General features: G+C 40.7%; 1 protein-coding gene across 4 annotated transcripts in view; it reads right to left on the reverse strand.

Annotated features, from left to right (window-relative positions):
• The window catches only part of PRKN (parkin RBR E3 ubiquitin protein ligase), a 1,016,620-nt gene that overhangs the window by 786,624 nt on the left and 209,099 nt on the right, over positions 1–20,897 (reverse strand). The window contains exon 1 of one of the 4 annotated variants that reach the window (XM_039881234.1): positions 5,167–5,667. The exons of the other annotated variants lie outside the window; for them this stretch is intronic. The gene's annotated coding sequence lies outside the window, so the exon portion shown is untranslated. Of the gene's footprint in view, positions 1–5,166; positions 5,668–20,897 lie in introns of those variants that run through there. 4 annotated transcript variants of the gene reach the window in all.

Consider the following 20,897-nt stretch of genomic DNA (forward strand, 5'->3'; position numbering starts at 1 on the left):
CCCTGACACACGCACACACACGCACACACACGCACACATGCACGCAGTCTGGATGCAGGCTTTGACTAGCGCTGGCCAATCCACGTCTGGTCCCAGTGGTCAGGGTGGGGGGTTTAAGAGCTGGTGGGCAACCTGAGTCCGGGGCGAGGGACCCCTGAGACTCTCAGAGGGGACCACTGAGAAGACGTGCTCTCTTTCCATTGGGCTTGCTAAGCTGGTAGAGCGTGAGCCTGAAGCTTATGTGGCCTTTCTGTCACCTGCAGAGGCAGCCTGCTTAGTGAAGTAAACTCGGGAAGATTGCTAATAACCGTTGAAGAAACCAGTGAATTCTCCTCATTTAGCAACTGTACATGAAGCTAAGAAAAAGAAGCAAGGTCGGAAGATCAAGGGACAGATTTAAGATGTCTGAATCCAGTCTGAGCACCCGGATTACGTCACGTCTGAGGCCAAAGGTGGCGTCAGTAATTCACAAATATCTGATCCAGCAAATTCTCTGATGTGAAAAATTAAGCCAATTTGAATTGGAATTCTGCTTCTCACAATTTAAAGAGCCCTGGCTAATACAGTTTTATGCGCACATGGCTGTATTGGATATTTGAAGTAGGTGGAACTATTCTTAAAAAGTAAATACAACATGGACCTTGCCTCTGGGAATTTACCATTTGATTAAAGGGCCAAACAATAACAGGAAAATCCACAGACTACGACCCACGACAACTTCCCATGGCTGTCGCGAGGTCTGAGAAGGCCACCGATGTCCCACTGGTGTTGGATCTCATCGCTGTCACTCAGGACTGGTGAATCCCACCCCCGACTTCCGCGGAGGCAGAAGAGCTGCAGTTGGCAAAGTAAAATTTTTTCTCAAATTTTAGGAAAACGAATAAAGCAAAGAATGATTCGACGTGTATCAATGTACTATATCTCATGCCGTATAAAGTAAATATCTTAAAAAATAAAGATCTCAGAACGCTGCGTAATCCAAATAGGGAAGTATATACGGGGTTTCCGGTACCATTTCCCAACATCTGATTTATTTATTGAGGTTTTATTTTTTCCTCATGTAATTAAAGCTTCATAACACTGACCTCATTTTTCCAAATTTATACTCAGATGGTAAGTAGTTGTAGTGTTTTAAAAACACATCCACATATGTTTTCTGTTATTACGGGGAAGACGACATCAAACAGATCTTTTAAATTCACTAGGATGTTTTTTTCCTGCTGTTCAGAGAAACCAATAAGCAAGTCTGTTTTTCTCTGCCCACTAAACCAACCCATGCATGTTAAATGACGAGGTAAGCACCTTCGCCTGCCAGCTCTAACTGGTCCTTACTCATTTCTTCAGACGTTCTGCTAGGTGGGCTACGCCTAGTGGGCAATATTTAAAATCAATGAGATAGTTCACCAAACAAACTAAAAAAAAAATAAAGGGACAATGTTTTTATTATTATTATTATTTAGGCAAAATATACTTCTTAACATGACAACATAAACATGATTAGCAGGAAGAAGCATGAAAAATGAGACAATAAAAATACTCTGAGGGGACTTGTGGGAACCAGAGCGTCTAAAAGCAGCATTTTCCCTTGATAAGAAACCACCCTAAAACAACTGAGAAAGGGGAAACTAAACACCAACTATTACTTTCATTCCGTTGATGAAACTCAGGGATAGTTAAATCTCCAGTCTCCAAAATGAATGCAACAGCCACAAAGCAGTGGGAATCAGGACGAAGCTAATTAGGCATGGAGAGACAGTGCCACGAGGGAGATCTTCCCGCAGGCAAGGATGGCACTGAGAGGCCACAACCAGGACAGGGGCTAGAACGGTGGCTGGCTGGCCCCCTGGCCCTGGTCTGTTTCAGGCAAACGGGAGACAGGTGTGCCTTAATAATCACACAGAGAGGCCATACGTGAAAGAAGGAAAAAGAGTTTCAATTTTAGAAAGAAGTCTTGAATCTTCATAGTGAAAGGACACGGTATATAAGAAAAAATGACCAAGAACCCTCAACTCCAAGATATGTCCTAATAAAATAACTGGATTCCAGAACCAGAAGAGAATCTTTGGGGCGGCCAAGCAGAAAGATCGAGTCATCAGTCTCAAAGGAGGAAGCACATGTCTAAAACAATTGAGCAGTTTACCTTTTCCCCATCATTGAAAGAGACCACATATTAGCTCATAATAAAACAGCAATGAATTTCAAAGATGAAAACACTATTACAAATTCTCTGATCACAATGCTACGTACCTAGAAATCGATCGAACAAAAATAACCTATCAGCTGTTACCTAAATGATTCTTTTAAGTAACTCTTGCACCCAACAGGAATTTCAGAGTGAAATCACAGAATATATTAAAAGCATTAATAATGAAAACAGTACCTGTCACAACCCATGGGATGCAGGTAAAGCAGTGTTCAGAGAAAAATCGTAGCCTCGAAAACAAATATTAATAAAAAATGAGAAATAAAAATTATGTATTCATTCCAAGGTGTTATAGAACTTAGCACCGTGATTAAATACAGTTAAACAATATAAAGCTTCATAAAACTAAAGGAAGAAAGAAGCCTTAAAGTCAGAAATTACTGAGTTAGAAAATGCATAAAAGCAGCAGAAACAGTGAATAAATTAAAAGACTGGTTCTAATTAATAACTATAACTAATAAACTTCAAGCCAACATCATCGAGAAAAGAAACACGGAAATATATAAAATTAAAACGAGGTCCAGGAACAGATATGAAGGAAATGAAATAGAAAGTCCTTTGCATGATCCTTTGTAAATTTAATAACTTGAATTAAATGGACAATTTTTAAGAAAATCAAATTCACCAAATCTCAGTCAAGATACGAAATCTAAAAAGAGTAATTTCTATAGGTGTAAATAGTCATTTTTGGATTGATAATTCTGTAACTAGTTTTAAATAAACTTTAGAGATCATTTCAAATTATTTCGAATAATAGTACACTTTCTAAGGGGATGCAAAGTTTTCCAGCGATACACAGGCAAATGTCGTTAAGGAAACTCATTTTCTATACACACTCCTTTGCAAAACAGAGCCCCCTCCCCACTACCTCCCATCTTCTATCCCTCTCCCTCTCAATGAAACAAAAGTAGGCCTCTCACTTGTGAAGACTCCTACTTGGATTCACTACCTCAGGCTGTAAGACTCACAAAGGTGATAAAAAAAGAAAAAAAAAAGAAGACAAAACGTGGGTATCTACTCAGCCTCCATGAGCCAAAGCAGGATGAGTCCACGGTGGACTTTCGTGTCTTTCCCCGTTGTGAATATATTTGTTAACGAGATGTTAGAAAAGAGATATTTTGGGCAGTGTTGGGACATTCTGGATGCAGATACGCAGGATAACCTCATCCCGTCTCGAGCGTGAAGTACCATCTGTGCCTTAACTCCCAGATTTGTATAGACCCCCACCCCTCAGTGGAGCAGTCACGTGTCCCCTTCTTCGCATGGAGTTACATGTGACGCTAGCATGAAATCCTTTTGGTCCCTACGGTAGCATGAAATCCTTTTGGTCACCCAGCCCCGCTTGTCACTCAAGCTCATCCACACCATCCTCGCTCGCTGCTCTCTGTACCTGTCTTGCTGTTCCCCTCAGCTGACCACTCGTCTCAGGGTACCCCGTGCCTCTCTCCCCTGCCTCCAACAGGCCTTACTCAAATGCCTCCTTCTCAATGAGGTCTGCCCACGTGCCTTGTTCAAAACGGAACCCTTCACTTCCTAGCCCCCAGCGTGTTTTATTTTTATCTATATCTGAATATATTTTTGTCACCATCTGAAACACTGCATGCATTTTATGGATTCATCATGTCAATTCTCAGTCTTCGTTTAAAAGTATACTCCAAGAGGCCGAAATGATCATTTTCTGTTGTGTTTGTGGCCAAGTCCGCAGAGCCTGGACCAGCGGCCACACAAGCAGGTGCTCAGAAATGCACCCTGAATGGATGTGGGATTGTCCCCGTGTTCTGCAGTCGTCGGATTACTGGATTCGGGTTTATGTGGAAACTATTGCACCAGAGGTCAGAACTGGACCAAGAGCCAGGGCAGCCGCAGAGCCCGATGGGACCAGGCTGCGGGGTGCCAGGTGCTGTGGGTACAGAAAATGGCATGACAATGACATGGCTGGGAAATCAGTGCATTTTGCTGCAGGGCCGCGAAATGCCCTCGGGACCCCTGAGTAGATGAGCCCCTGGCGGTTTCCCCAGGCTGCACAGAGCTGTGAGCAGGACCGTGAAGGAAGAGGACCCGTGAAATTCACAAAGGTCACGCCGTGTCCTGCAGAGAAAAGCAAGCCTGGCTGCTCCCTCGGTGACAGGCTGCCACTGTGTTCCCCGCTCACCATCCTTAAAAGATCTAGATAATTTTTAACTTCTCTTTCTCCTTCCCCATCAACAAACTCTCCATTGCCAAGGCTTACCTTTTTAATTTTTTTTCATGGCATCGAACCAAACTCTCCACGATTTTGGCTAGTATACCAGTAGGTTTTCTCTACCCTGATGGAGAGAGGTTGATTGGCAATTTGCTGCTTCATTTGTCAGTGTAGAAATAATCCACTTTCCCTTTCTTCATTAGCAAAGAGTTCACAATGTTTCCTTCCAAGAATACTCTAGCTGGAAATTTGCCAAATACCTTGGTGCGTGTCCTTTAAGAGTCAATAAAATGTATTCACATTTCGAAATTTGGCAAAAGTTTAAAAACTCCAGTTCTAAAAAAGTGTATAAGCCACACACACGTTAATGAAATGTCTTCCCAAGTAGAGTTCAGGGCTTGCTTCTCTTCATAGAACTTTATAAAAAATAAAATAGAAATAACGCTGGGCCTGCGCCGCCACCATTAACGCAGGTCGTACTGTTTGTCATTAGATGAGGAAATGTGTCCTAAGACAGAATGACGTAAATCTGTCAGAGTGTGCCCGAGCTCCAAGATCAGCCACTACATGTGTCCCCAAGGGGGAGCTTATGAAGCCTTGAAGAGACACACAGAAAAGGGACAAGGCAGCTTGTTCTGACACTTGCGCATATTCCAAAGGAGACATTCATTGTTATTTTTTAAATATCCTAAATCTCTAGTTATAAGAGGAAATATATTATTTCTGTAATAGTAAATCTCAAAAAAAATAAATAAATGATTTTCCAAAAACATATCCTTACCCAGTCAGATCTTTTCTACAGAGACCAGGCATCAAAATCATCAGCATCAGTTTTTCGAAGGTAGTCCCCACCCGTCCGGCCTGACTTTGGCTGCAATAAGATACGCAGTAAGGATTCATTTGAGGGTTTCTTATGGACAAAGTTCTGGTGATTAAAAGAAGATACAGTATCTGTGTCTGTGAACTTGCCACCTGGTCTATGGGGTGTAGTGGTGGGCACAGCAGGCACCAGGTGCTCTGGATCAAATTGTGTCTCCCTCCCTCCCAAATCCAGATGTTAAAGCCCTAGCCCCCACCCCCCATCTCCAAAGGGGACTATATTCGGAGATAGGGCCTTAAAAGAGGCAGTTAATTTAAATGAGGCTTTAGGGTGTGACCTAAGCCAATCTGCCTAATGTCCTTATAAGAGGAAGAGACTCCAGGGATGTGTGAGCACAAAGCAAAGGCTGCCTGAGGATGCAGAGGAAGAAGGCAAGCCAGGGAGGGAAGAGGCCTCGGAGAAACCGAATTTGCCAAGACCTTGATCTTGAACTTCCAGCCTGCAGAACTGTGAGAAAATTCGGTGGTATCCTGCTGTGGCAGCCCGGGAAACTAACACGCCAGATTCGTAAACAGACGCCTCCAGAGCAATGGGCGGAAATATAAGGGATGTGAGAAAAACAGGCAGGCAGAGTGAATTTTCCTGGTGAGTCACAGATTCAAGATAGTGATCCGATCAATTTACGCGGACGGCATCACTGTTCCCTAGCTAAGACTCTCAGCCAACTCACCTTGGTTAATAATAGATAACATTTAGTAAGCACTTCCTCTGTGCAAGGCACTAAATATTTTGCATGTATTAACCTTCCCTGCAAACATACAGGATGACTGTCATTATTATTCCAAATGTACAGAGGCCAACGCAAAAGCAGAGCGGCTAAACGCCTTTGCCAAAGTCAGGGCCAGAGAGACAGACCTGGAGGTCAAGCCCAAGCCCTGGGACTCAGAACCACTAAGCGCCCTGCATTACCGGTGCTCCTGAATTCTAGTGACAGGTTTTCAGTGGACCTTTGTTCCAGAAAAACATACCATTCTACTAGAAATCCTCAACAAATATCACAAAAGGCGGTCTCCTGCCAATGGCGAGGAGACACAGGCTCCCTTCACAGGGTTTCCTATGACATCTGATGCCAGAACGCCTTTTGCTTCGGTGTATCCGTGCGGCAAATACTCTACGCAACACAATGTCTAAGCACTAAGACTGCACCACGTGGCACTGGACTCGTTCATCGACTCTAAGAAGACTACGATTAGTAATCTAACCCCGGCCCAGGCACTGGGGACCCTCCATCCGGGAGAAGAGGTAGAAGCACACTGTCCACCACCAGGGAACAAGAGAAAAATCTGAGGAGCCCACGTTGGAAAAGAACATTTATCATCCGTCGGCTTCTCTCTACCCTTCCGACGGCTGCCACCAGAAGGCGCAAAAGCCAATTCTCAGTGGGGAGGGGGCTTTTAAAAATGCAGAGCCTACCCCCCCACCTCTCTTGCCTCCCTCCCCCACCACCACCCCCAACCCTACCCGGCCTTCAGATGTTTATATAGTAGGCCTGGGGTGAGTCTGGAGATCTATTCTTTAAAACTTCATAATGATTTTGATTCTCTGCCAAATTTGGACACCATAACAGTGTTGACCAAAAGTTGTGGCTTTTTCAGAATACTCAAAGCTTTATGTCGTGCTGATAGTTACTCGAGCATGTGATCTAAATTACAGTTGGAAATATACCCATTTATACTCCAGTCCAGACCTACCCTTACCTATCCCCAAACAGCCCCGGCTCCAGAAGCACCCTCGTCTTGCTTCCCTCATTCATTTGAAACTCCTTTACCTAAAACAAAGATGCTGGATGTTGACCTGATTAAGGTAGAGCTGACCCTCAGCTAAATACAACCGGGGGTTCATCTGAATTTCAAAACCCCCTAAATTAATCTCCGAATGGGAACACTGTCCAGGGACCTTTCTCAGCTGTAGGCTCTCCTGATTATTATGCCAAGTTCTTTTATGTCTTTTACAAAGTAGCACACAGAGGCTTAAAGCATAAAATAGCAAACTGGCCTCCCACATTGTGGAAGCGAGTGTGATAAGTATATTAAATGAGCTGATACTGTTATTATTGCAAATGTCAAGTTCATTCAGCAGATGTTTCAACTGAAGATCACTGTCCATTAAAATCAAACAACCAACGTGCCCTGAACTCACCATTTGATTTAATGTGTCAACTTCCATGCTCAAGGAAGTCAATCAATAGTGCCTTCTGTGTAATTGTCACAGGGTTGTTGTGTAACAAAAAATCAGGTTTCGATTCTTATCACTGCTAATCATGATAATTAAAATGCGAATGACAAGTTAATAAATGACACAGTTCAAGGCTATAAAGTATACTATAAAATACTTCTACTATTTTGTGCATATTGCTGGAGGAATCATTTTAGTTTCAAAAATAGATGGCATTACTATTAAGAAAAATAATTCAGAATTGAAAATAAGGGAAGAAGATGATTACGTGATCTGTCAGTGGCAGGCTAGAGCATAATATGTTCCCTGACTGCATGTCCTCTGACTCTACAGAAATGTGACCTTGTTAGATTTACTATGTTTTCTATTCGTTAGGGCCCAGACAAGTTACACCTCTTAAAACTGGAGATCTTATTAAAGAAGAGAAAAAGTGAGGTGATTTACACTTTCGTCAGGCTGAAAGGATAATGCGAAGATTATAATTTTATTTCACTGTAGAGTATTAGTCAGTATGGTATCTATAACTATCGACATTATTTTCGCATCTTTTTTGATCCTGACTATATAAAATTCCTATTTTCATCTCCTTTTTTTGAACTAGTTTTGTCATCCTGCTGATTCCCTCATTAGTTATATAATTATGAAATGTATATAGTATTCCACTCAAAAAATATCTAATACTAGTCAATAAATTAGGTAAAATATCTAAGAAGGCAAAGTCACAACCATTATCAGAAAAAAAAGATAGTATGCAAATCTCCCTGAAAGTATCTATAGTGAGAAAACAAAGTTTAAGTGAATACTTAGTTGAAAATGCACTTGTTGAAAGAATCTCAAAAACTGTATCAGTAACACCTTAAAAATACGGTCTGTTTCCGAGAGGCAGAATGCTCCACCAAGATGATGAGGCGAATTATTGAGAATGGTGTGGATTCCCTAGAGGCAGATTTAGGGTAAACCTTCGAAGCAGAATAGGCAGTTTTCAAACTGCGCGGACATTAAAGGCCTTCCAACCACTCAGTTCTCTCCACAATGTGCAAATGCACCATCATCCTGGACGAAAGGCACGAGGGGCAACGGGGTACCGGAAGGAATTTATCAACAGCGCTGACTGCACGTCTTGGCCTTGACACTTCAGAATGGAAAGTTTACCTTTTCGTAAAGATCCCTTAGATCGCTACTCAGGTTTGAGCATGATCTAAAGAGTCTGGAAGCAACTGAAGCTTGCGTCTCATCTTCACCATGTACATGACGACATATCCTTGTTCTAAGCATCCCTTGTGTTCACTTTGATTCTAGATAAATTATGACATTCTCTCTCCCTTCCACCCCATTACTGTTCTGTTCTAGCTCACCGAAGATGGTCTCTTAAATTTCTTTCACAGGTGAAGGCAGTAATTCTCTTTGGTGAGGTCATGCGTACCCCTTTGGTGGCCTACCTCCCATGCCTCCCTCCAGGGAATAGTCAGCCCCCTTTTTGGTGGCACGCTTCCATCCCCTCTGCGTGCTGTTTAGTGTGGCTGTCCACCGTGGTTGAGTCCCATGTCACTGCCAATTCTGTGGGTCAAATATGGCGAAATATCAGCAAAGTCATGAGATTCAACCTGTGTTAATCTCTTAACTAACTTGATCCAATCTTTTATCGAGTACATTACTTAAACCTGTATTACTAGTTAAAAGTTCATATTTACTTATTTTACATCAGAACATAAAATATTTGCTTCGCTTAAACTACCGACCCAGGACGAAATTAACAGGTCAACGGGGATTCTGCACATACAGACTGGAAAACAGCTCTCAGAAAAGATAATTCCAAGAAGAATATAAAATCAGTCCCACAGCAAGTAAAATCAACTCCTTTTCCAAGTCGTTCGGTCACTCAGGACTAAAAGAAGCAGTGTGGCATTTTCTTTTTACAGGATCTGTGCAGCCACGCTGCTTTAGAGGGAAGAAATAAGATAAGCTGATTTTATTTTCACCAGTGAAAAAAGTTTTCAATAGCGCCGCTTTCATCGACTCAGCATGACTAACAAAATGACATTACCGATGAAAGTGAAAGCATAGATTAGCCGTGCAATGCAGGCATTCTGTTTTCAGGGCTCTGTAGCCCTCCCTCCAGACAGCCATGAATGCCTCTGCTTCCTGGGAGCGTGGGGCGCCCTCCCTGCAGTCCTCTGCTCCTGCAGAGCGGGCTTGCAAAGAATGAAGTCTTTTTCTGGTTTTTGTTTTTTTGTTTTTTTTTTGGGAGAGGAAGTTGTTTTTGAGCCTTAGAGTTTGCTTTTTCCCCAGCTGGAGATCCATGCGTGTGGGGACTGCACTGGCCTCCAGAAGTTTACTTTCTCCCCAGCAGCTGGAAGGGGTCCACAGTGCCACGCCCCAACCAGAGAGTGTGTCCCAACTGGATAGCCGTCAAAGCTGAATTCAGAAAAAGATTAAAAAGTCTGTCTAAAAACGCTGCAACTGAACAGGCAACTAACAGTTCGAATGGGAAGTCCACCCCTCGGCTGAGCAGCCCCCTCTCCCCCACGGTTTGGGAGGAGGCAAAGAAAGCCCGCTCCAGTGTGGTCCCTCACAGCCAGGGCTGTGGCTGGCCCCTTTGCCAAGAACCTCTTCTGTTTTTCTGTTTTCGCGTCAGAATGCCTGCCTTTGAGGAGTGCACAGTGCCTATCGATGAAAAAAGGGGGAGCAGAGGTGATTGAAACTGAAGACTGTTGTTTTGTTTTTCCTGTCATTTAAAAGCTTCTCTGTTAATCATGCCTGCTTTGTGATCTCATTTTGAAACACAGTCTCCGATAAGTCCAGCCAGTAGGCCGTGCGGTAGTAGTGATCTGTCCAGCTGTCCTGTAGCCTGGAGCTCTCCTCCCCTGCAGAGCTGAAAAGTAGAAAGATTCAAAGGAGCCTGAGCTCTGTCCCTTTCAGCAGAGTTGAAGGCTCAAGAGGAGAGACACAGGGAGAAGAGAGGATTAGCGGGAGAAAACGATGCTTTGGCTTGGCTCATAGTTGAACTGAGAAAAGCTGAAAACAAGAATTGTGGTATATCTCCTTAAATTGGGGGGTATAGATACAGAGTCATGGGAAAATGAAAAGGAGAGAAATTAAGATATTTAACCAGCCCTCTGGGGTCTTTCTTATAAAGATCTACCTGAAATCACATTATTTAAAAATAAAATCCACTGCCTTAAGAGGAAAACGATGAAATTTGTTCTTAAAAGTTAATCTTCCAGAGGTGTTTTAGAAGGTAAAAATTAAGTGACAATTGAAAAAATATCTGCTAGGCTTTTTAAAATGTGTTTCAAAACAAGTATGAATCTCACTTTAAAGGTGCGACTCGGTTAATCATGAAAATAAAATATCTTAACAAAATGGTAAGCTTCGAGATGTGGGTGTAGCTCTTATACCAGAATGACTATTAATTAATCACTAACAAATGTGCTTTCTCTACGAAAGATGGACTGCTTAAATAGAACTGTATGAGAAACAAGGATTTTTTAATTAAGCTTAACATCATGTAACAGATGTTAGGTTTCTCTTCTCTACCCCAAGGAGGACTGTAATAGTATTTGAGATGGCAGTTGTCAACTGTGCAATGTGTGTGATAAATTATGGAAGCTAAAACATAACATTATTATTTAATAATCCATTTTACATATCACTATCATTTAAATGCCACCTGCAAGAAAAATTGTAGAAACTTGGCAATAAAAAATACACAACTAAGAAAAAATATAAACAGTCAAGGCTCAGAATTTTTTACTTTAAATACAATTTTTAAAAATCCCCTCTTACCTTCATTGACTATAATCAGTAGGAAAGTTAGGCCAGAGATAATCAATGATGCAAACTGAGTATATTTCGAGGGCCACCATCATTTTTCTCTAATCTCTTCAGGCCAAATTCCCCCACCTCCATTCTACCACATTTAAATTTCTTTAAAAACACAAAAATTGTTTCCTATATTGGTAGTTTGAGTCTGTTAATCCTGATGCTCATTTAGAGCATGGAATTCCCTTTGCTTTAAATTAAACTGAATGTTTGACTATTGAGAAAGAAATTTCCTATGAAAATAATTATACTATTCTTCTGTTCATGGTGAGATGCATATTTTCTGATTTAAACAGAAATAGATAGAAAGGAACTTGCTCGTGAAATGAGATCTTAATTTCGTTCAAAACAAGAATAGTGAGCTGAACCAACTAAAAGTAATAGGGTAGCACTAGCGACAAATGATTAACAGTTATTAAAATCAACGTCGGACTATTTCAACAATCAATCTCATGCCAAAAGGCTCAAAGTGAATTTCTAACGCTGAACTCCCCTGAAGCGAATCCCTGAACTGATGCGACCTCCTGCTGCAGGAAGGGTATGTCCAGAGCAAGACCCCATCCAGAACACATCCTGCGCTGAGCACTCTAGAAAATAACGAATAAAAAAACAGGACAGGAAAAGGGGATCGTGGCACTCGCTGTGCGGTCACATACCACCACCTGCCCACGGAATGAAAAAATATATACTTCTCGTGGTAATCGAGTACGTATCTGAACAACAATCAAAGGAACAGAGGGTAGGTGGTAGGAATGACCTAGCTCACTTAGATGACCTTCCTGTCCACAGAATCCAGCAGTAGTGAGAGGACACTGGAGCCCTTGATCTTGAATGTCTGAAGACAATTAAAAGGGAGCCTGTCCCGGTACCGAAAATGCTTACGGTGGCATGCTAAGCACCTCTGTGCTTTCCAGATGCTGATACTTGATAGAGGGCCCTTTTCCGAAGCTGAATTTCAAATTTAATTTTATTGCCTCTATTTTATTTATGCCTAACGAGTCAAAAATTGAGACTAATTCGCTTACGAGTGAGTAACTAACATACTGGACAGGAAAAACACATACCCCGTATTTGGATTATAGGTGCACAAGTGGATACACAAAGTTGCAGACAACTCATTTTGGATTAGACCATCTAAACAGTCTTTGCACGGTAAGGGACTGGTGGTTTCTTAATTAGAGTTTAATACATTTATTGCTGACAATATATTTTGATGCTTTTGTGTAGTAAATCTGATATCATGATAATATGGAAAGAATGCCTACAATGTTTCATTCCTTAAGCATAAGTTTCTCAAATATGCAAATTTGGGGGTTCTCGTGTTCAAAAACAGGGAGAACTTGTCTGGTCTACAGCTCACGTCAAAATAAACATTTCAATACTTCATGGCTAAAATATCCTGGAAATTCTCTGTACAGTGTGTCGTTTCTTCAGGCCTTGACGTCCGGGAGTCAGAGCAAACAAAGCAGCCCCGTCGGCTTCGGGGAGCGCAACAGGTCTTCACGGAGCCACAGGCACTAAGTTACGAACGGCCTACGCATTTGAGCGATCGAGCTTTGGGGGAGAAAGAGACGGATGAGATTCTTGAAAGGTTTGCGAAACACAGAGAGCAGAGACAGAGCGGAATTAACAAGCCGTCTCAGACAGCGACTAATTAGACAGCGAGGCATCCCGACAAAATGAAAGGGACGCAAAGGCCGGAAGGCGGCTGATGGCGGCCGCATCGTCTGACTTCCTGACGGGTACCCAGTTTCTTTTTCCGTTTCATTCAAAAAACTATTGCCTAAATCACCATCCTATCGCCTCATGGCAGTGTTATTGCTTTTTTTTCCCCCTGGCTTTTGTTCAATTTATAAATCAAGTTCAAAGAGTAATATCTCCATTCAAGCCACCTTCTCAGTGTTTCGTTTGTTTGTTTTCCTAAGGGAGTGGGTCCTGGACATCGCCCACCATGACAGTTCATTTGGCCCAGAGTTGGCACACAGAGCCTCCAGCTCAGGAGCGGGTGAGGCAAAGGCACACACAGGGTGCCAGGCTGGACCCCCAGGTGAGGGGACACGACGAACCTGAGATCTCAGACACAGGTGGCTGATGTCTTTAGGAAATGGGCACAGCTTGTCGCTCCATAACATACACTTAACACTTACAAAGCATGACCATTGGTCTCATATTAAGCTAATTTCTGTCATAAATAAGGGCAAGCAGTTTTGAACTGCTGTTGGGACAAAAAGATTATGATTATCACAGAGATTAGGTTCTTCGCTGAGCTTCTGAAGTTTTAAAATAAGGCTATGTTATGAAAAAAGACAGAATAAGATAATCAGAATGGAAAATATAAAGATTATATATTATCTACCTAGTGAGCATTCTTAAACCTCTTCATCTTGAAAGAACTATGAATTAGGTTGTCTTCAAAAGCAATAGATTTTCAACACTGGAGGTGTTGTATAAGACTAACTTGTTCCCAAACTTTTGATTTTACAGCCCAGTAAAAATTCTATTATTCTGTTTCGGAAGATAAAGGACATCTGATTCTAAGGAACACTTGCAGATGTTCACTTATTTCTGAGAGATGACAGAATGCTAGTCAATAACACCTCTTTAAAAATAACAGTATTCTACTTTTTTCTCTTAATGTTTTTGACATTGAGGATGCGGCTGACTGAGGTGAGAAAATCTTGCCAGCTTTTCTGCAGAAGAACAGGTTTAAGAAACTGCCATTTTCACCTGTGCCCACGGAAAAACAGCCAAACGAGGAAAGTCTGTTGAAACTGCAGCACCACAGATATTTAAATTTCAATATGAGTGTAATCTCATTTTTTGTTGTTGTTTAAATATATTCAACAAATGATGCCATGATGCAGAACTAAGTAAAGTGGTTGTGTGCAGGCGATCAAACGTTGCAGCAAATTGATGAATTAAATAAAGGCCGTTGAAACTGACGAATTTCCAAAAGGCAGAAAGAGTTGGCGTGAAAACTGTTTTGACAGATATTCATGAAAGACTACCACTCACGTATATGTATACCTTTATGTCGAAAGATTCCAACTTTAGGGGCGGCTGCTTAAAAACATACATGCACCCCCACGTTCATTTCAGTATTATTTACAATAGCCAAGATACAGAAGCAATAGCCAAGATACAGATACAGGTGCCCATAGACAGACAAATGAGTAAAAAAAGAAAATGGTATATATACACGATGAAATATTACTCAGCCATAAAAAATGAAATCTTGCCATTTGTGACAAGATGGATGGGTCTAGAGGGTATTATGCTAAGTGAAGTAAGTCCGGCAGAGAAGGACAAATGCCATATGATTTCATTTATATGTGGAATCTAAAAAAGAAAAGAAAAGAATAAACAAAACGGGAACTCACAGATACAGAAAACAGATCTGTGGTCGTCAGATGGGAGAAGGGTTGGGGTCCTGGGTGAAAAAGAAGAAACCAAGAAATAGAAATCAGCAGTGACAATACAGTCATGGGGATAATGAAGTTCAGACAGGGCACGTAGTCAATAATATTATAATAACTAGGTACAGTGACAGGTGGGCACTAGATTTATTTGGGAAATCACTTCCTAAGTTATATAAATATCTAATCACTGTGTTGTACACCTGAGACTAATATAATATTGTATCATCTGTAATTGAAAAGTACCAAAAAAAAAAAGAAGTGCTGCTTAACACCTGGCAATATGTAATTTAATTGAGGTTAAAAAAAAAAAACCCTCAAATTTAACTAAAGACTAATGGTATTCTTAGAATATATTTTCCAGAACATTCTGACTAATGAAAAGCCCTCATAAGTTACACTCACCAGCACTGATAACGGACATCTTTTCATTTGAGGTTGAAAACCACTGAATCCTACTGTTCGGTGGTACGGGAGTCTAAACATTTACATCTTTAATGCCTTTAAGAGGATCGCGCATTCTCCAGGCTCCCAAAGGCTCCATCACTTTCCAAGCTTTTACTTCCAATATCGTACCCTTTAAAGTACCTACCTGGCACTTGGGGACATTTGTGTGAACGACCCTTGCTTGGTCTACATTTATATGATGTCATCGCAATATCAACAGCATTGTTGAGGGTGAGCATCTGCTGGCATATTCTATTCTATTTCCCTAAATTATATCTTTTTAAAATCCTCATTTAAGATCATACGTTTTCCCCACCGTCTGATTCCCCCATACGCTCTGCGCCCCCACCGGTGACATCAGGGCAACTCTAGCTATGAAGGAGCCTGTCCTTTGCTGAGAGGTGGTAAGGAGAGTTCATTACCTGATCAAGCTTTCGTCTGTACCAAGAAGAAAATTATGTTTTTGGCTGTAGTTGGAAGCAATATCCCTAAATTATTTGCTTCATTCTCTTTTTCACAGTTATGTGCCTTAAAAGTAGCAGAGTAAGTGCATTTTACTTGGAAGTGTTTTGATAAATGCAATTAAACCCGTTGCCAGGCAGTAAGATTTTTTTTTGTGTGGTTTGTAGGCAATACATCGATCAATATTTCCAAAATTTTGGTTTCCAGACTTTTCCTTCAGGTAAAAGTTATTTACTACATTGTCAAATTACCTAACTTTTTCGTTCTGGTCTTATTCTTAATAATTTGCCTACTAACTCAGACCAGGTTGGGGATAATAAGCTTCTCAGGTCCACTTTCTACCACTAAAATGGCAATTTGAGTAAAGAGGTACCAACCTTAGATTCTGTACCTAGAAGATTGAAAAGCTTTAAAATATATTTAAATGAATCAACTTAATAATCAACAGAAGAAATGACTTTTAAAAAGGACGAAGGTCTGAAAATATATGGTCCAGGTTTAGGACTGAGCACAGAGTAGTCCCCAAGGACAGCCAGCTGTGGAAAGCCTGTCTCTCCGCCGCACTATCTCAACGGCTGGAAGAAACTGCTATCCAGAGAGACATGTGCATAATTTGAATTAAACAGATGCAGCCTGTGAAGAAAATCAAACATCTCAGGGTAGTAGATGCAAACAATATTACCGAAACTCCAAGGAATTTTTACTTGTTTTCCCATAATGATGGTAAATGTTGCCAATCTTGTGATACAAACCACCTTTACTAGTGAAAATTAGAGATTCTTTTCTTTTTTTTAAGTCCAAAAGAAAACATGCCAACTTCTACATCAAAGCCACAACGTCGCGTCTCCGTGTTTTTCCACTTTACAACACCCTTCTGACATACTCTGGTGACTTGGTGCTGAGGCTGGCTGCCTCTCCTCCTAACCACGCATTTCATCCTCTGATGGATCCATACTGTGCACAAATCACACCAATCACAGTCACGTGCCATGGGGCGATATGACATCGGGGAGTGAGAAATGGCAAAAAGGTTCAGAGAAATATTCGTTCGGTAGAAGAGAGGCGACTTAAATGCCATTTTCCCATTCGAAATGTGTTTGATCCATGCTAATGAGCAGGGGGCTGCATTTACAGACACAGGTTGCCAGCCGCTCAGGGCCAGATGCTGCTCTTTGGGATAAAAGCCTCGCACGTGGAAAGCTCCGGGGAGCCTCATCGCACCCTGACGGTGACGGCACTGCCACCAGATTATGCCCTTTACTTTAACGGCTTTCGGTTCCCAGCTCAGTTTAGGAAAGTTTACAGGTCTGAGGACAGAAACCAAGGGAGAGCACTCAGGCACCCGGAGCCCAAGCCCTGAGCTCAGAAATGACAATTACGGTGTGTCAGAGCATCATCTCCGAAGCAGACTTCTCAGTGCCCTGCGAACTTCTGCTATCGTCATGAAACCAAATGAATATAAATATCATCAGGCATCTGGAAAACAGTCTGATACTTCTTCGAATGATTAAACGAATGCTCCCATATGACCCAGTAATTCTATAGCTAGGTATATTCCCAAGAGAAATATATGTCCATATAAAAACTGGTACACGAATATTCATAGCAACATTATTTATAAGAGCTAATATAAATAAAAAATAAAAATAATAGCTGAAATTGACTGAGCACTTACTATGTACTAGGAACTTACTAAGCATTTTACAAGCACTTGCTCAGTCTTTACGAAAATACAATAAGGCGGTATAAAGGACTAGGATAGACCAATAACACATTTATTATTCTCACTTTACAGATGAGGAAACTGACACACAGAGTGAACAAAGTTCTCGACTCCACAGCTGGCCAGGGGCCGTGTCAAAAGTCTGACACACCACTCGGCACCCCAGAGGCCCGCCTGACCCTGGAACGGCCCAAAGACACTCCCCACAGACCAACACGTGTAACAAATCATCTTCGGGCGGTGAGATTACAGAAGACGTTGACTTTCATTTTTATGTTTTCTGTTATTTTCAAACTCCTTAGATGAGCAACTGAGAGATTGCTATCTCAGAACGGCTGCGAGTTGAAAAATCTAGATTTTTGAGTTCCGAACCGAGCATGCACCTGTCACCTGGAGAATCACCTGGGGAGACTGTTAAAAATGCAGGTACCTTCGTGAAACTACTAGAGACTCCGATAGATTTGGGGAGGGTCTCCCATCCCACATAGGTCTCAAAAAACTGCTCCAGGAGATTCTGATAAAAAGGGCCTATGGCAAATATTTTGAGAAGTAATATGCTATCTCTATTATTTTTAAAAGGAAACAGCCAAAAATACTACATTGAAACTTAGGAAAGATTAAAGAGAATAAATCTCTGTAGATTCGAGTCTTGAAAAGCATAAGCAAAATTATCACCCACTAAGAGATAAGCAGAGGAAAATGGGAATACTTTAAAAGTTTAAACTGGTTAGCACTTTTTTCTAATGCCAGAAAAAAAAACCATGATGGCTGAAACTCTAGTGATAATCCAGTTTCAACCTTTTTCTACCTGTGTATTCTTTCCTGTTATTGAATTCAAGTAACCCAAACTGCAAACTTAAGCCAAACAATGTGACAGAGCTCAAGCTCAAACTGAGGTAAAAATCCATCACTTCAGCCCTCGTGGAAACAGACACCCCCCGCCCCACCCCCCCCACACAAGGACACATTTGCAAGCAAGAGCCCCACCACAGGCATTCCTATACAAAAGCTGATGTCCAGAGAGAATCTGCTTGATCTACCTTCAGGTAATTTTTAATAACTTTGAGAGGAAGGGTATTCGTCTGGAAAATTTATTATCCACAATGGGTGATTAATGACAAACTATGTATTAGGAAGAAAGGAAGAAGCATTTGAGTGCCTACCTTGTGCCTAGGCACTGTTCCAGGTGCTCTGCAAACAATATTATATTTAACCTTCACGACAATCTCAAGGTCAGATACTATTACTCCTGTCTTCTCAGGTACAAAACGAAGCTGTAGGAATATTAACGTGCTTACCATCCTATGACAAACAGATGATGAAGCTAAGACTCTGTGCCAAAAATGTCACATTTTTACTAGTGCACCAGATCATCTTACTCCTGAATGTACATGACCAATAACGTACCCAGATATGAGCCATTATCTATGAAATAATAAGATATGGCAACATCGATGAAATAAATTAAATGGTGATACCACGTGAGACATAAAAATAATATGAAATGCCTTTCATTTACTATGTACTCGGGATCCCCAAAGACCTAATGAATACACTTCACATCCAAAAGTTCTTGACCTTCGTTGAAGAGTATCTAGTATGCACGGATAAAAAGTGAATCTGGATCTAAACTTTCATATTCCCTAAGAGGAAAAACTAAAATCAGCTTGGTACAAAGCAAGCATTGACATATAAAAGATTTTACTGATTAATTTTAGTGGAGAACTTTGCATATTTTTACCTGACTAATCTTTAATGTCAACAATGTTCATCCAGAAAACAAATCCAATCACAAGTTTACAAAATCTTTCATAGTCTAAATGAGACAACCAAAGAACCTCTTTTTTGAGAACACACATTATACTTGGTGATTTAAGCAGTATTATAAATAATTATACCTTATTCACATCTGAAAAATACATTTAAAATGTTTCAGCTCATAGTCCTGTTTTTTCATGTGTTTATGTGTATAGCTGTTAATTCTCAGTATCTGAAAATGGCCTGGGGGAGGGGCAATCCTCATTAACTGGGCGCATTAACGAGTTTCAATTGGAGATAGTTGGATTTTTATGTATTCAAACCCAGTTTCCGTATAGATTAAGTACAGGTTATAAACATTGCAATGTCACATTTTGACCAAATTGTAGACACGTTTTAAAATCAATCCTGAAAAGGAATTATGATCCCATCCAGCCATACATGGAAACTTGACATGAATATTCAAAAACGGAAGTGGGCAACAGGTTATTCCTGTAGAAAATAAAAGTAGATCTTTCTCATATGGCATTCACAAGGATAAATTCCAGTTATTAAAGACCCGTATTTGAAAGCTGAATCTTTAAAACTTATTTTAAATGATTTAAAAATTCATGACCATAACATAGGAAAGATTTCTTAAATTAGACACAGAAAGGTTGGAGTTTTCCACATTAAAATGGGAAATGTATATGTCCTATAACGGCATCGAAGCTAAAAAACAAACTGTAGTCTGGCGGATAATTTGTAATTTGTAAAACGCCAACATCATTAGTATTCTCTGAGCGTTAAAATAATTTACTGAAAAAAAACAGACCCATTAGAAAAGTTGGTAACAGAATACTTAATGCTCAAAAGAGGAACTATAAACGGCCAGTATCTATGAAAAGAAGCTCAATCAACTATTAATTGGGAAATGTAAGTTAAGTTACATCTGCCATGATATAAAACTTCACACCAGTCAGACTCAGGACTTAAAAGTCTGAAAATATTTAAACATTGAGTAGGGTGTGAGACAAACGGAACTCTCCAGGAAGGGAGGAGGGAGCAGAAATTGTTTCAATCACCTGGCAGAACAATCATCGATACCTAAGAAAGCTGAAGATGCACAGCCCTTCGACTCAGAAATTCTACTCCTAGGAACTGATTAAGAGAAAGTCTTGCATGTGTGCGAGGAAACTTACACGGAATGTTCAGGGCAGCATTATCTGTGACACAAAAAAGCAGAAACAGTTTCGATTCCCAACCATGTAAGAGTGAACACCCTGAGTAATATTCATGAGGGGGGTGTCATTCATTAACAAAAATAAATCATCTCAAAAAACAGTGTTACTTGCACCAACATGGATTAATCTCGAAATATAGCTGAATAAAAATACGGGGTGGCATAAGAAAGGTATAATATAATATCACTTATTTAAAGTTTAAAAACATGCCGATTACTAGTGTTCCATATTATTTATGGATTGGTAAATACATATGTAAAAGAGGCACTGAAAACATGGATGGCAATGACGAATTCCAAATTCAGAATAAGAGTTCCCTCTCCGGGGGAGAAAGGAGGGAAACAGAATCAGAGAGGACATCCGGGCCTTCGATTTTAGCTGTAATTTTATTTTCTCCGAAGCTGAATGGTGGGCATATCGGTATTTTTTTATACTATGCCCATTCTCATTTGCATTCCTGAAGTACTTGCAATTCAATTACAAGTATATATCCCCTCCAAATTTTATACAATGGCTTATATATAAGCCATTCATTTATCTTTGACTTGTAATGAAAATTCGACTTGTACAGGAAAGCAAGATTGCTAACATCAGGCATTGCAAAAG

The sequence above is a fragment of the Pteropus medius genome, unplaced genomic scaffold (genome assembly GCF_902729225.1).
Source record: "Pteropus medius unplaced genomic scaffold, Ma_sr-lr_union100, whole genome shotgun sequence".
NCBI lineage: Eukaryota > Metazoa > Chordata > Mammalia > Chiroptera > Pteropodidae > Pteropus > Pteropus medius.